Source organism: Ctenocephalides felis, unplaced genomic scaffold (genome assembly GCF_003426905.1).
Source record: "Ctenocephalides felis isolate EL2017-DRISC unplaced genomic scaffold, ASM342690v1 CF-g0.4_SCAFFOLD_01492, whole genome shotgun sequence".
Classification (NCBI taxonomy): Eukaryota; Metazoa; Arthropoda; class Insecta; order Siphonaptera; family Pulicidae; genus Ctenocephalides; species Ctenocephalides felis.
In genome coordinates, this window is record NW_020537646.1 from 46,982,764 (window position 1) to 46,996,433 (window position 13,670).

General features: G+C 29.7%; 1 protein-coding gene across 1 annotated transcript in view; it reads right to left on the bottom strand.

Moving 5' to 3' along the window:
• LOC113369765 (integrator complex subunit 4-like) overlaps positions 1–13,670 on the bottom strand; it is an 80,375-nt gene that overhangs the window by 47,547 nt on the left and 19,158 nt on the right. The gene's annotated exons all lie outside the window — the stretch shown is intronic.

The following is a 13,670-nucleotide window of genomic DNA, read 5'->3' on the forward strand; positions in this document are numbered from 1 at the left end:
CAAATCAACATGAATTCATGCCTGTTCTACAATTACTTATCTAATCTCTATTAAACAGTTTATAGCTGAGAATCTTGACAATAATGGACAAGTTGATGTTATTTACACTGACTTCAGTAAAGCTTTTGACTAAATTGATCATAACATTCTTCTTACTAAATTATCTGAGATTGATCTTAGTTCTTCACTTATTTATTTTTATAAAAGTTATATCTTCATAATCGTAAACAATTTGTCTATCTTAACGGATTTTTGAGCAATTTTGAAAATGACAGCTCAGGTGTTCCTCAGGGATCCATTCTTGGTCCACTACTATATATTATCTTTATTACAGAAATTATTAGTTGTCATCTAGTGATTGCAGATCATCTCCAATTATGTCTCAAAATAAATTCTATTGATGACTGCTTTTTACTGTCATCTCAACTTAACTCATTTCACTCTGGTGTGTCTATAACAAATTGCATCTCTACGATAAACCGTTTAATTTAAAATATTCGTCAAAGTTTGAAAAAATTAGAAGCGTTTTTTTGGCGTTTATTCAAAAACGCCTGAACCAATTTCAAAAATTTAAAAGCCATTGGATGTATCTCGATGAGGACTATCGTTTCTCAGTTTTGTGCGACGATCAAACGGCTATGCCGATTTTTGTATCACTTCACTCAATAAGTACGTAGGTTAACTAATTTTTTGTCAAATTTATTTTATTTTATTCAATATAATTTTATACTGATTTTAGCGAAATTCGAACTTTTTGAAACCATTTTTGTAGTACTATTAGTACTTTGCCATAATATTCGCCTATCATCACATCATTTGGCAAAAATTTTCTTCACAGCGAGCATTCTTTGGAGATCTAAGAACAAATCTAGAGAATGTAGTATGTGAAAAAGCAATTCAAAGCCCAATTCATGCTTTTTTGCCACTATTTTCATGGATTTGTGATTTGTGCGTTGTCCTGATGGAGCAGCAGTTTTTCTTTTTCAAATGGGGCCATTTTTCCGATTACGTTTTTCCAATACTCCAATAACGTTATACAATAGTCACTGTTGATGGTCTGATCTTTCTCAAGATAGTTGATGAACTTCATTACATATGAATCCGAAAAAACTGAAGCCATAAGCTTGGCAGATGATTGTTTGCATTTTTCTCGTCATATCGTCATCGTGTCTAGTCCACTCGGCTGACTGTCTATTTGACTATTCCTATTCCGGAGTGTAGCGGTGAATCCAAGTCATATTCATGGTGACAATTTGATGCAATGGCTCAGTTTTATTTTGATTAAACAGCTCCAAATACTCTTACGAATCATTAACTCGTTATGATTTTGGTCAAATGTGAGTTGGCGTGGCACCCATTTAGCACAAAGGTTATTCCTATTAAAATATTCGCGAACGATATATCAAACATATGCTATTGATATCTTTGAGGTGTTAGCTGTCTCAGGCATTTTTATTTTTTAGTTTTCCAGAACGATTTGGTGGATTTTTTATGTTTTCCGATGTAACCACCACAATTGGCCTTCCAGAGCGTTCAGCATAGTCAGTGTTTTAGTCCGAGAGCCAGTAACAGATTTATATGACCAAGTTCATCTCAAGATCTCAAGTGATAATTGGTAAAACGCATCAGAAAATCGAACTATAAAGCCTCGTGAATGTCAGCTGACTTTTTGTTGAGGTATTGGGTTAGCTATAATTTGATAAACTTTTAGCCGAGAGGAAATGAGTAAATTTTTTTTTTCTTCAAGCGTGGGAGGTTACAATTACTCATCCTCCCCACTGTGCCGCAGCTGACGGTCATAGGGCTTTATGATACTGTTGTCTGATGTTTCTGAAGAAATAATTAACCAAATTTGCACTTGGCTCTCGGACTATCTGTATGGCCACGATTAAAACCAGCACGTTTGCCACGATTTGGCAGAGTCCAGACCAGATAACACTTATCGAGCGATACTTTCGCAGCAAATTATATTTACCCCAACGAAAAATAATGATACATCAACCCACAAAATTGCTTTGAATTCATGGTTTCAAAAAACTCAATAGTAGCGTCACTTGAACCTCTATAACTTGTAAACTAATCGTCGGATTGTCATGAAATTTTGAAATTTAAAGTTGGTGCTTCCTACAAATCATATGGATGATTGCATAGCTACACTATCTATGTGTTATCCTACGGATTTATTGATTTCTTATCGCATATTAAAATAAATATTTTTATTTTGCCATTTTTTGTAGTTTTGTTTCCGCTGAAGAAGAGTCAAATTGGGACCCGAAATGCACGGATCTATTAAATTTATTTTAGGAAATATATCTTAGTTTTCTTTCTATTTATTATCTGGATGGATGCTTGTTAAAAAAGTTTTTTGTTTTATCATCATATTTATCACCATCCAACAAAAATTATTATATTATATATATATATATATATATATATATATATATATATATATATTTTTTGATGAGTTATTTAGAATTGGACATACTTCAATATATATATATATATATATATATATATATATATATATATATATATGTATATACATACTAGATGGCTCAACCGACGTTATCCTGTACTCATGTCTAAAATTCAAAAGTTCCAATTTTTTTAATAACCTATACTGATATTTACCAATTAGTTGAAAATTATTATGTTTTTTGCACGACAGTCTATACCGAAATGTACACAGTGCTGGATTACCCCATAGGCCCGTGAGGACCGGGCCTAGGGCGGCACAATTTGGGGGGCGGCAAATTTTTCCGAATGTCAAAATTTTAAACCCGAAAAATTGTCACGGCAATTTATTTTAAGGATTGATCCTGATACAGATAATTTTCTATGAAATAGAAATGTTATTCGTTTTCTAATCAAACTTATTCAAGGGCGCCTCATTATCATGTTTAAAATAAAAATTATCAAATTGATAAGCTTTTTTGGGAGAAATAAAATAAAAACTAGTTGGTATTGGTATTTTGCCTTGAGGCAAGTTACATGAACTTCCCGATATGTGTAAATAATCGACTTAATCAATAAACAATAAATTAATTTATGAGTGAAGAAATGTATTCCGAGTGGATTTATCACACATAACATGAAAACGAACGAACACGTTAACTCGGAGTATTTTCCAAAATCAACAATTTTTATAATTGAACCAGTTTCCGTAGGACTTTAATGGTTCAGTATGTTCATTAAGACTTTATCGTTATACCAAGTAAATCGTCTAATTTTAATTTTAACGAACGTCAAAAAACTACTCATTTTCTCAAACTTTGATGAATTTTTCAAATTAAACTACTTGTCACAAGGCCGTAATATTTCAGTAAGTTCTATAAGACCATGATATATGCCAAAAAAGTTCCATAAAAATCGTCTTAAATTTTTTTTTCAACAGTTTATTACAAGAAAAGGCTCGGTAGATTTTCACCTAAAACTAATCAGTATTATTCCCAACTAATATCTTTCGAACAGTTTTTGATTTTTTAAAATCGATTCGGTAGTATAAGCTTAAATGTGGACGAAAAGTTTAACACTTTTTTCCAAATTACAAAGAAACGGCTCAGCCAATCGTCGCATAAAATTGACAAACGATAATCCTCATTGAGATACATCAAATGGTTTTTAAATTTCTGAAATCAGTTCAGGTGTTTTTGAGCAAACGTCGATTAAAGTTTTAATTTTGACAAATGCGATAAAAAAACACGATACTAATTTTTGCAAACATTGACGAATTTTCAAAATTAAACGGCTTGTCGTAGGGCCGTGATATTTTAGTATGATCTAGAAGACCATGATATCTATTACCAAAAAAAAATTCATGAAAATCGCGCCCGGCCGATCTTTACCAAAAACTAATCAGGTCGATTAGTTTTGGTAAATTAAATTTTTTAAATCGGTTCAGCCGTTTTTGAGAAAACGTCGATTTACAGCAAAAAATTAGTTCACGCACACGCACACACACACATATACTTTTTCCAAATTTGGTCTCATTCGATACAAAATGGCTTGAAACTTCGAGAAAACATAAAATTAGCGACTCGGATTTTTTGACGAAACCCACTTCTCCTTCGGGAAGTTAATAAAATAAAATTTTTGGGAAAATAAATAATTTGATAATTTTTAAAATAAAAATTATCAAATTGATAAGCTTTTTTGGAAGAAATATTGAAGCTTTGTTCATTTCTTGCAACTTTGTTAAGGTGAATCTTACATACAAAACGCTTTAAAATGGTTTTAAATGGTTTCTTATTTTAGTTCGGAAATTAACATAATATATTAATTGTTATTTTATGATAATATAATTATTTCGTTGTTCGTGTATATTTTTAACTTCCCGTAGGGTTAGTTATAGTAATCACAAAAAATCGAAAATGAAAATTTATATAAATATATCTTTACGTTTCAAGGTTTCTGAATATTTTGGCATACCTTAAAAAAATGATGTATGTGTGTATGTGCGGATACAATACAATTTTCCGTCGACGATTTCGGAAACACCAATCAACCGATTTGAATCATTCAAAAAACATTCGATTCGTATTAATAAGGAGACATGCTGATTAGTTTTAGGCGAAGGCAGGTCTAGCCGTTCCGAAGATGCGGGACAAAAAGTGCCAAAAATCGTAACTCAGTTTTTAAGAGAACGGAGCGTCCGATTTTAATAATTCAAAAAACATTTTATTTATATTGCGAAGTAATTTTTTTTAAAAAATGTCAATTGTTTTTAAAAAAATAATATTTTTTGGTACGGAAAGTTCCAGCAATTTGCCATAAAGGACGATGCCATGCGCCCCACTAGTTTTTTTTGTTAAAATGACATCTATGAGATAAAAGTGAACCTAAATTAAATATCTGCCAATTTGGTGTGCATATGTTCATTGATGATTTTTCACCACCCATTGGCATGACCTTCACGGGTAAGTCATAGTAATTCGAAAAACAAAACGTAAATCAATTGTCTATAAATATTTATGTTTCAAAACCTTCTGAACATTTTGACATACCTTAGGAAAGAAATGTATGATTGTATATTTGCTGTTGCATTTTTTTGTTGACGTTTTTGAGACGAATCAACCGATTGAATGATTCAATTGTCGGAAAGATGTGCTGATTAGTTTTTGGTAAATACAGTTTTCAAATTAAAAAAGTCAATTTCTTTCAGTTTCCAAATTTTTTCAAAGTTTTAAAAAAAATTAAATTACGGCATGGAAAATTGCAGCAATTTGCCTTAAGGCACGATACCATGTATACCAAAATGTTGAAACTTGAAGATAAAAAAAACATTTTCGATTCTTTTGCAATTACTATAACTTACCCAACGCAAAGTTAAAAATTATATCTAAATAATTTAAAATAAATTGTTTAAATAAAAAATTAAATTTTTGTCTATTAAAAAGGGCGCCAGAACGGATAGGGCCTAGGGCGGCAGAAAGCTTAATCCGCCACTGAATGTACATACATCCATATGGGTGATCTTAAATGTACAACTGCTTTAAATAAAATGATGAGTCTCAGAACCCACACTTAACTCTTTAATTATACTGTGAAATTAAAATCAGCCACGTAAAACCATCAAACAAACAAATATTGAAATGTTCAATAAAATAATATATTAGAAATATTACTATACACTGTATATATCTATACACTGCAATTTACTGAACAATTCAAGCTCAATTTATTTTGATGCCAACGGTTATCCAATATTTTTAGTCATACCTGTAGATGTAGATGTATAAATAAAATATTTTTTATTTATTCACGACTAAAACATCAATTTTCCAAATTTATCACACAAAAATTCATCGTCTGCCTTTGTGATTTATAGCAGAAATACATATGTGGAGACATAATATGTTTACGTATTTCACATATTATGTGTAATACGCAGGCCCGGTCCTGGGGTCCTCAGCGCCCGCATGCAAGATTTGTTCTAGCGCCCCCCCCCCCCAATAATTTTAACTGTTTAAGCATTTATTATTAAAATTATATAAATATTTACGTAAATTCTTTAAATTGATTTTTTTTTTCATTATTTACAATATCCAAAATTGTATCGTAAACTTCTCCTTATTGTTATCTCCTTATTGTTATCGTATTGTATTCATATTTACTTTTCCATCTGATTCAGAATATCAGATTGTTATTTTAAAGTTAAATTTTTAACGTATTTTATTAAAAGATGCAAAGAAATTACATATTTCCTTAACTATATTGAAAACAAAACACAATTATATTTGTATGTGTATTATCTCTGCTTAGTTAATAAGTAAAATTAGTACGGACACCAATAGGTGTCCAAAAAAAGCTCAAGATTTTTGTTTCTAGTACATTTTGCTTCAATTTTTCATATTTGCTCCATTTCAACAAAAACAAAAGTTACTATTCAGTTTCTCGGTCTTAATTTAATAAGCCATTTTCTATGCACTGACTTCCAATTTTCCATGTTTTATATTATAATTTGTATCTATTTTTTTTAACAAGTTTCGTTCAAACTAAATCAGCTCGTAGTATTTCGTCAATAATGCCCAATAATTTAAACTTTCGTAGGTTTGTGCTTATGGGTTTGAACACTAGACAATTTCTTTTTTGAGTCCACATTAACTTCAAACATCAAACGAGAAGAATTTAATAAGTACATGAAACAATAAGCAGAACAATAATTTACTAATTTGCAGAGTAATGAATTGTTAACTTCCCGTAGGGCAAGTTATAGTAATCGCAAAAAAATCGAAAATGAAAATTTTTGCATTTTTCGACGTTTCAAAGGTTTCTGAATATTTTGGCATACCTCAGAAAAAATGGATGTATGTGTGTGTGTGTGTGTGTGCGTGTGTGTATGTATGTGCGGATACAAATTTTCGTCGACGATTTCGGGAACACAGATCAACCGATTTGAATAATTCAAAAAACATTCAATTCGTATTGATAAGGAGACGTGCTGATTAGTTTTTGGCGAAGTCAGGTCTAGCCGTTCCGAAGATACGGGGCAAAAAGTGCCGAAAACGGTAACTCAGTTTTTAAGAGAACGGAGGTCCGATTTTAATAATTTAAAAAACATTTTACTTGTATTGACAAGGTGAAGAACCGATCAAATTTTCATAAAGGCAGGTCTAGCGGTTTCGGAGATCTAACGAAAAAAGTAAAAAAAATGCCATTTGGCGGTCAGAAATGATCATTAGACATATGCACATCAAATTATCAGATATTTTATAGAGATTTTAACAATAAGTATAAATTTGGTTTACATTCCTATGGGTTCCGTACCAATGTTTACGCGTTAGACGTCGACGAGGCGCTTACGCGGTTTGATATTTCGTCTTTATGCAGTTAAAGCAGTACGATTGCTTTGAAAAAAAGTTTAGATCTTTCAAAATATGTCAAAATAAAGAAAACATTTTTTTTCAAAAAAAAAAATTTAATAATAATATTTTTTTTTAAAAAAAAAAGTAATTTTTTGTCTAATTATTTGTCAAAAATCTTATTTTTTCGAAGTAAATTTTTTTCAAAAATGTTAATCGTTTTTAAAAAAATAATAATTTTTGGTACGGGAAGTTCCAGCAATTTGCCTTGAGGCACGATGCCTTAATTGCCTTAAGACAGAATTCCACTCACAGCTAGTTTCTACTGATATCACATTGCAAACTGAATATGCTTTTTGTGTCTACGTATCCATTAAGTTAGATTGTTTATTATAATCTATTAAGTATTCTAAATTATATATTAAAAAAAATATATTATAAATTCTATTTCCGAATCTCGTTTTGGCGCCCCCTAAGGCGTGCGCCCGCATTTTTTGCATGCATCGCATGCAAGGCAGGACCGGCCCTGCAGGGCCGGTCCTGGGGTCCTTAGCGCCCGCATGCAACTTTTTTTCTAGCGCCCCTCCTATTAATTTTTACCGTTTTAACAGTTTATCATTAAAATTATATAAATATTTACATATTTTTTAAAAATTAATTTTTAATTATTCTGGATTAAGAACACAAAAAATTAGATATAATCTAGAAGGGTATAAAATATATTGATTTTAAATTTATTTATTATTATCGATATCAATAAATAAAATAATCCCTGTCATAATATCACATTTTAGTAATATTCAATATGTAGTAAATTGGTTAAGGATGTAAGTTCGACTACCATACCAAAAGAATTAATATTTTTGTTAGATTAAAGTTATAGAATTTAAGAAATGCATTTCAGAAATATTATTTATTATTTTAATATAAAGATCTTGATATCAAAATAATAAATACTATTTTTGAAATGCATTTCTTAAATTCTATAACTTTAATTTAACAAGAATATTAAGTGAAATAAATAAATTAATTTTTAATTATTCTGGATTTAGTGCACCAAAAATTAGATATAATCTAAAAGCGTATAAAATATATTGATTTTAAATTTATTTAGAAAATCGAGGCGATTTGGGGGTTGATTATAATCAAGTATTTTGAAATTTTCAATTATTTTTAAAGTATGTGCAATATTAATATTTAAAAAAACTAGCATGTAATATTCAAACACTAGTAATTCATGTTGGATTTTTTAAATTTTAAATTAATTTAATTTTTCATCATTTACAATATCCAAAATTGCTGTGTGAACTTCTTCTTATCGATATCGTAAGAACTGTCATATTCAGAGTATCAGCTTGTTGTTTTAAAGTTGAATTTTTAACGTATTTTAGAAGTATTGTTCAAAATTCAGAAAAAAAATGCAAAGAAATTACACATTTCTTGAACAATATTGAAAAAAAACTTATTATATTTGATATGTATTATTTCTGTATAGTTAATAATTATTAAATTTAGAGTATGGACACCACTAGGTATAAAACAAGCCTTAAGATTTTTGTTCCAAAGTAAATTTTGCTTCCATTTTTCATATTTATTCCACGCATGTCTTCAACATTCAAAGTTCAACAGATGCGAAACATTTGCAACAAAAGCAAAAATTACAATTCAATTTCTCAGAATCAACAAGTCATTTTCTAAGCACTGACTCCCCATTTTTTATATTTTGTTTATATTTTTTTACAAGTTCCGATTCAACTAAATCAGCTCGCAATTTTTCGTCAATAATGCCCAACAATTAATTTAATCTTTCGCAGGTTTGCGCTTATGGGATTGAAAACTAGATAATTTCTTCCACGGTAACTTCAAACAAAGAAAAAATTGCGGAACAGAGCTGTTATTTACTAATTTGCAGAATTATTAATCGGTTAATTGTTTCTACTGATATCACATTGCAAAATAAATATGCTTTTTGTGTCTCCTTATCCCTAGTTAAGTTAAATTATTTATTATAATTTATTAAGTATTCTAGATTTTAAATAAATAATTCTAGATTTTATATAAAAAAATATATATATATATATATATATATATATATATATAGTAAATGCGCAGTTAATAAATTTTGTCTCGGCAGTGAAAGCTACTCTAATCTTCGATATTTGATAGAAGAAGAAGTATTTCCGCAGGTCGATGGTATCCATGATTTGGGAGTATTTATAGATAGGGGGCGTCCATTAATGAGTGAGCGAGTTTTTAAGGATTTTTAGACCCCCCCTGCCCCTTGGTAATATTTGGAGATATTCAAAATTACCCCCCCTCCCCCACCAAACATCACGTGCATTTTAGTTACGTAAAAAAACTGTAAAATTTGTAATTTTTTTTTTTAAATGTTTGAACTTTTTTATAAAAAATAGTAAAAAAAAATAAATGCACGTGATATCTTGCTATACCCCTCCCTCCCCCACGTGATATTTCGTGATTTTTTGTCAAACCCCCCCTCCCCCTCAAAACCTGACGTGATTAATGGACGCCCCCATAGAAAGCTAGCAAGGGACTAGGCATGGACAAATAGTACACTCGGTGGTCTGCTCAGAAACAGTGGAGATTTTCAAAATGATACTACCCTGCGTGTACCATTTGATACCCTAGTTATACCAATTTTAGAGTATAATGTATGTATAATTTAGGACGCGATTTCTCAATATCGGATTGACAGAATTGAATCTGTCCAGAAAGAAAATTGTCAATCACATAAGATTCCGCAAATATACGAACAATTTTCAGATAAGTCGGTCCCAAATATACAACCATCTTAACATTGCTAGAAGAAAATACCTTACCTTCTGCTATGGAGTAAATATTGTGAAAGGTTCTTTAGAAGTGCATGAACTTCTGGCACGTTTCAAATTTGTCGTACCTAACGTTTAGTTACGTTACAATAGAACTTTGGAAATACCTACAGTTAAAACCAAATTTGTTTCACGCGCACCTATGTTCAGAATATCAAAAATAATAAATGAATTTGCTTCTGAGATTGATATCTTTGGTCTTTCTGTGACAAGTATAAAAAATCAAGCCAGAATTTTTTTTCTTAAATTACTGTTTTAAGTAGTGATTTATAGTTTATTAAATGTTTATTATTATTAGTTTCTATTTAGTGTTACATATTTAAAAATGTAATTATACTATATTATTGACTTGGAAGTTGAATAAATAAATAAATAAACTAGTGGGGTGTATGGCATCGTGCCTTAAGGCAAATTGCTAGAACTTCCCGTACCGTAACGAAATGTTCGAGGAATATTAAATGTTTTCAAATAGACTATTATAAATGCATACTGTAACATTGTCTAATATTTATAAGAATTATATAAACTGAATTCCAAAGTTGAAATTATTTGTTTGAAGTATATTAGATCTATGGTCAGAATTAAAAATAAAATCTGAATTATTTTCGATATACAAAAAAAATTTTTTTTGAAAAAAAAAGTTGAGACAAATTTTTTTTTTCCAAAATCAATTATTTTGTTAATAAAAGCAGAAAGTTCTTTGAATCATTTAAATCGGACGCTTATTTCTCTCAAAAACTGCCATTTTTTACATATTAAGCTCCGTATCTTCGAAATGGCTAGGCCTGCCTTTGCCAAAAACTAATAAACACTTTTCCCAATCATTACTAATTGAATGTTTTTTTAGATCATTCAAATCGGATACTTAGTTCTCTCAAAAAGTCGATTTCTATTTTATTCACTCTTTGCACCGTATCTCCGAAACGGCTAGACCTACCCTTGCCAAAACTAATCAGCTCTTCTCCCTATCAATAGGAATCGAATGTTTTTTGAACCATTCAAATCGATTGATCCGTGCGTCCGAAAACGTGAATGGAAATTTGTATCCATACATACATACAGACACACACACACACATCCATTTTTTCTGAGGTATGCCAAAATGTTCAGAAACCTTCAAAACGTCGAGAAATGTAAAAATTTTCAATTTCGATTCTCGGCCCATTACAATAACTTACCCTACGGGAAATAAAATTACACCACTGGGATAACATTTATAATACCTCAATGTCTATAGCATCAATACACACTGAAAATAAAGTATTAATTTTTTGAGTCTCTAGAAATTATTAAAAATACCTTACTTAGCAAAACGTTTGCTGGGTCAGCAAGTCTTATATATAAAATTGGAGCTCGATATCATGTTAGCTACGCGGACTTGGCCAGTCTTAGTCTTGAAACATTCGTGCTAATCCAAAGATCGTGCAGAAGATGAGATATTATTTCAAAACAGCGTAAAAACTTTACATTTTTAATTTGAAATTTTTTGTAGAAGCGTACTTTAAATAAAACAATAGAACGCGGCTCATACGTCAAATGTCAAATGCTTTTAATATATGATGTTTAATTAAATTTTTTAGATAATTATTTAATTGTAGTAAGTAGTTTTGTTTGTAATTTTATTTATACACAAAAACATCATTAAACATGCCGCAAGTGTTATTAAAAACTCAAACCATCATCTTTTTAAAAATATTAATATGAAAATGCACTTTTTGGCATTATAGCACTTCATTTTTTTGGAAGTTATATTTTTCTCAAACTCGGTGCTATGAATGAACTCATTTGTATAATTTTATACTCATTATTTGTAAAACATTTTCTATATTATATTATATTATATTTTAATTCATGTTATTAAAATTAATAATCTAAATTTGAAATCGATCAGAGGTAACATTTTGTCGATATATTCCCAGTTATATCAGACAATAATTTAAATAAGAACATTCGGTTGATAATATATAACTCTGGAATACCCAGCTGTAAAAATGTCAATGCACAAAACTACAAGTTCTCTGGAATAAAATATTTTGAAAATTGATTATGCTGGCATTGTATTAAATGTATAAACAGTTCCCATATTAAAACGAGTTTAGCAGAAAAATGATTCACAATTTTGAAGAAATTCCTTCCAAGCAATATGTCCAAATCTATTTTAGACACAGTCAGGCATCGTTTATGTCTCAATAAATTACTCTACAAATTACTGCACTCCTCCAGCTCTGAACGTTTGCATTAAATTAAACCATTTGGTAATAAAATATAATTCACTAATGGTTATTTACCACTAGTTTTGAAGAATAAACTGGCACAATTTGCTATAAATTTATTGAATAATGGATAGAAAAATATGAAGGTCTGGCTTTAAAAAAGTCTACCTCTGATATATCAAAAACCAGTTAAGAATTATTCAAAAACAATATTTGAAAGTAGAGGGAAAAAATTATAACCAGCCATCACCTTGATTCTTACGACTTTACTATCGGATAGATAAACGGTTTATCTTTAAATTTCTATAGCTAAAGTATTTTCTTTCCTTGTTAGGTTTTTGGGTTTTGACTCCTGTGTATATTTAGTTTACGGGACCTCAATAGAAATTTTAACTAAAAGTTATTTAATTGTTTTATAAAATGTAATATTAATTTTAAGTGAGATTCAATAGTTTTTTTTATATTCACCCAGGTGAGGTAAATTTTTGAAGTGGTTATATATAAACTGAACATTAACCAATGCAGACGTGTAAAAAATAAAAAGTAAGTTAAATAAAGCAATTTTACAAAATATAGATTGTATAAATAGTTATTTCAACTCTGCTGATGCATATTCCTGACAAAATACCAGATCAAGGTTATTTACAGTGTCATCTGTGTAAAAACTACACTTTTGTTTTGTTCGCCATCTGGCTATCCCAAGTTACCCCGCCTATAGGGTAAAAAGGACTAGATAACAAATTTTTGAAAAACAGCAAAAAAACACATTTCTACAATGATGAAGTAGCTTGCAATTTTACTGAACATAGTCAGATAATTGTTCGTTTGTTATGTGTTATTTGTTGTGATATATTTGGTTTGATTTTCATAATATAATTTATAAAATATTTACTCAAAGTCAAATTGAACCTTTGTGTCCAATAATTCTTATCAAATTTATTTTAATTCATGAAATGTTACGAAATCCTTTTTAAAAAGCAAGTCAAAGAAGAAATACTTTATTCTTTTTCTACCTCTGCTCGCAGGAATTTGAACATTTTGTATGAGCCTAGTGGTATAATTTACAATTATACTACAAACTCAGTATTTGATTGATTGGGGTTTGTAATGACTATATAAGTCAAAAGACAAAAAAAACATGGATTGGATTATATCAAGTTTTCCATAGAAAATGCATAAAATTTCCAATTTGATTGCATTAACAATAATATATGAACAAACGAATATTGTTAATCGCAAAAAGATCGTTACCTTTTACTGATAATGATTTTATTAAAGAATGTATGTTGAAAATTGCCGATGTTTCA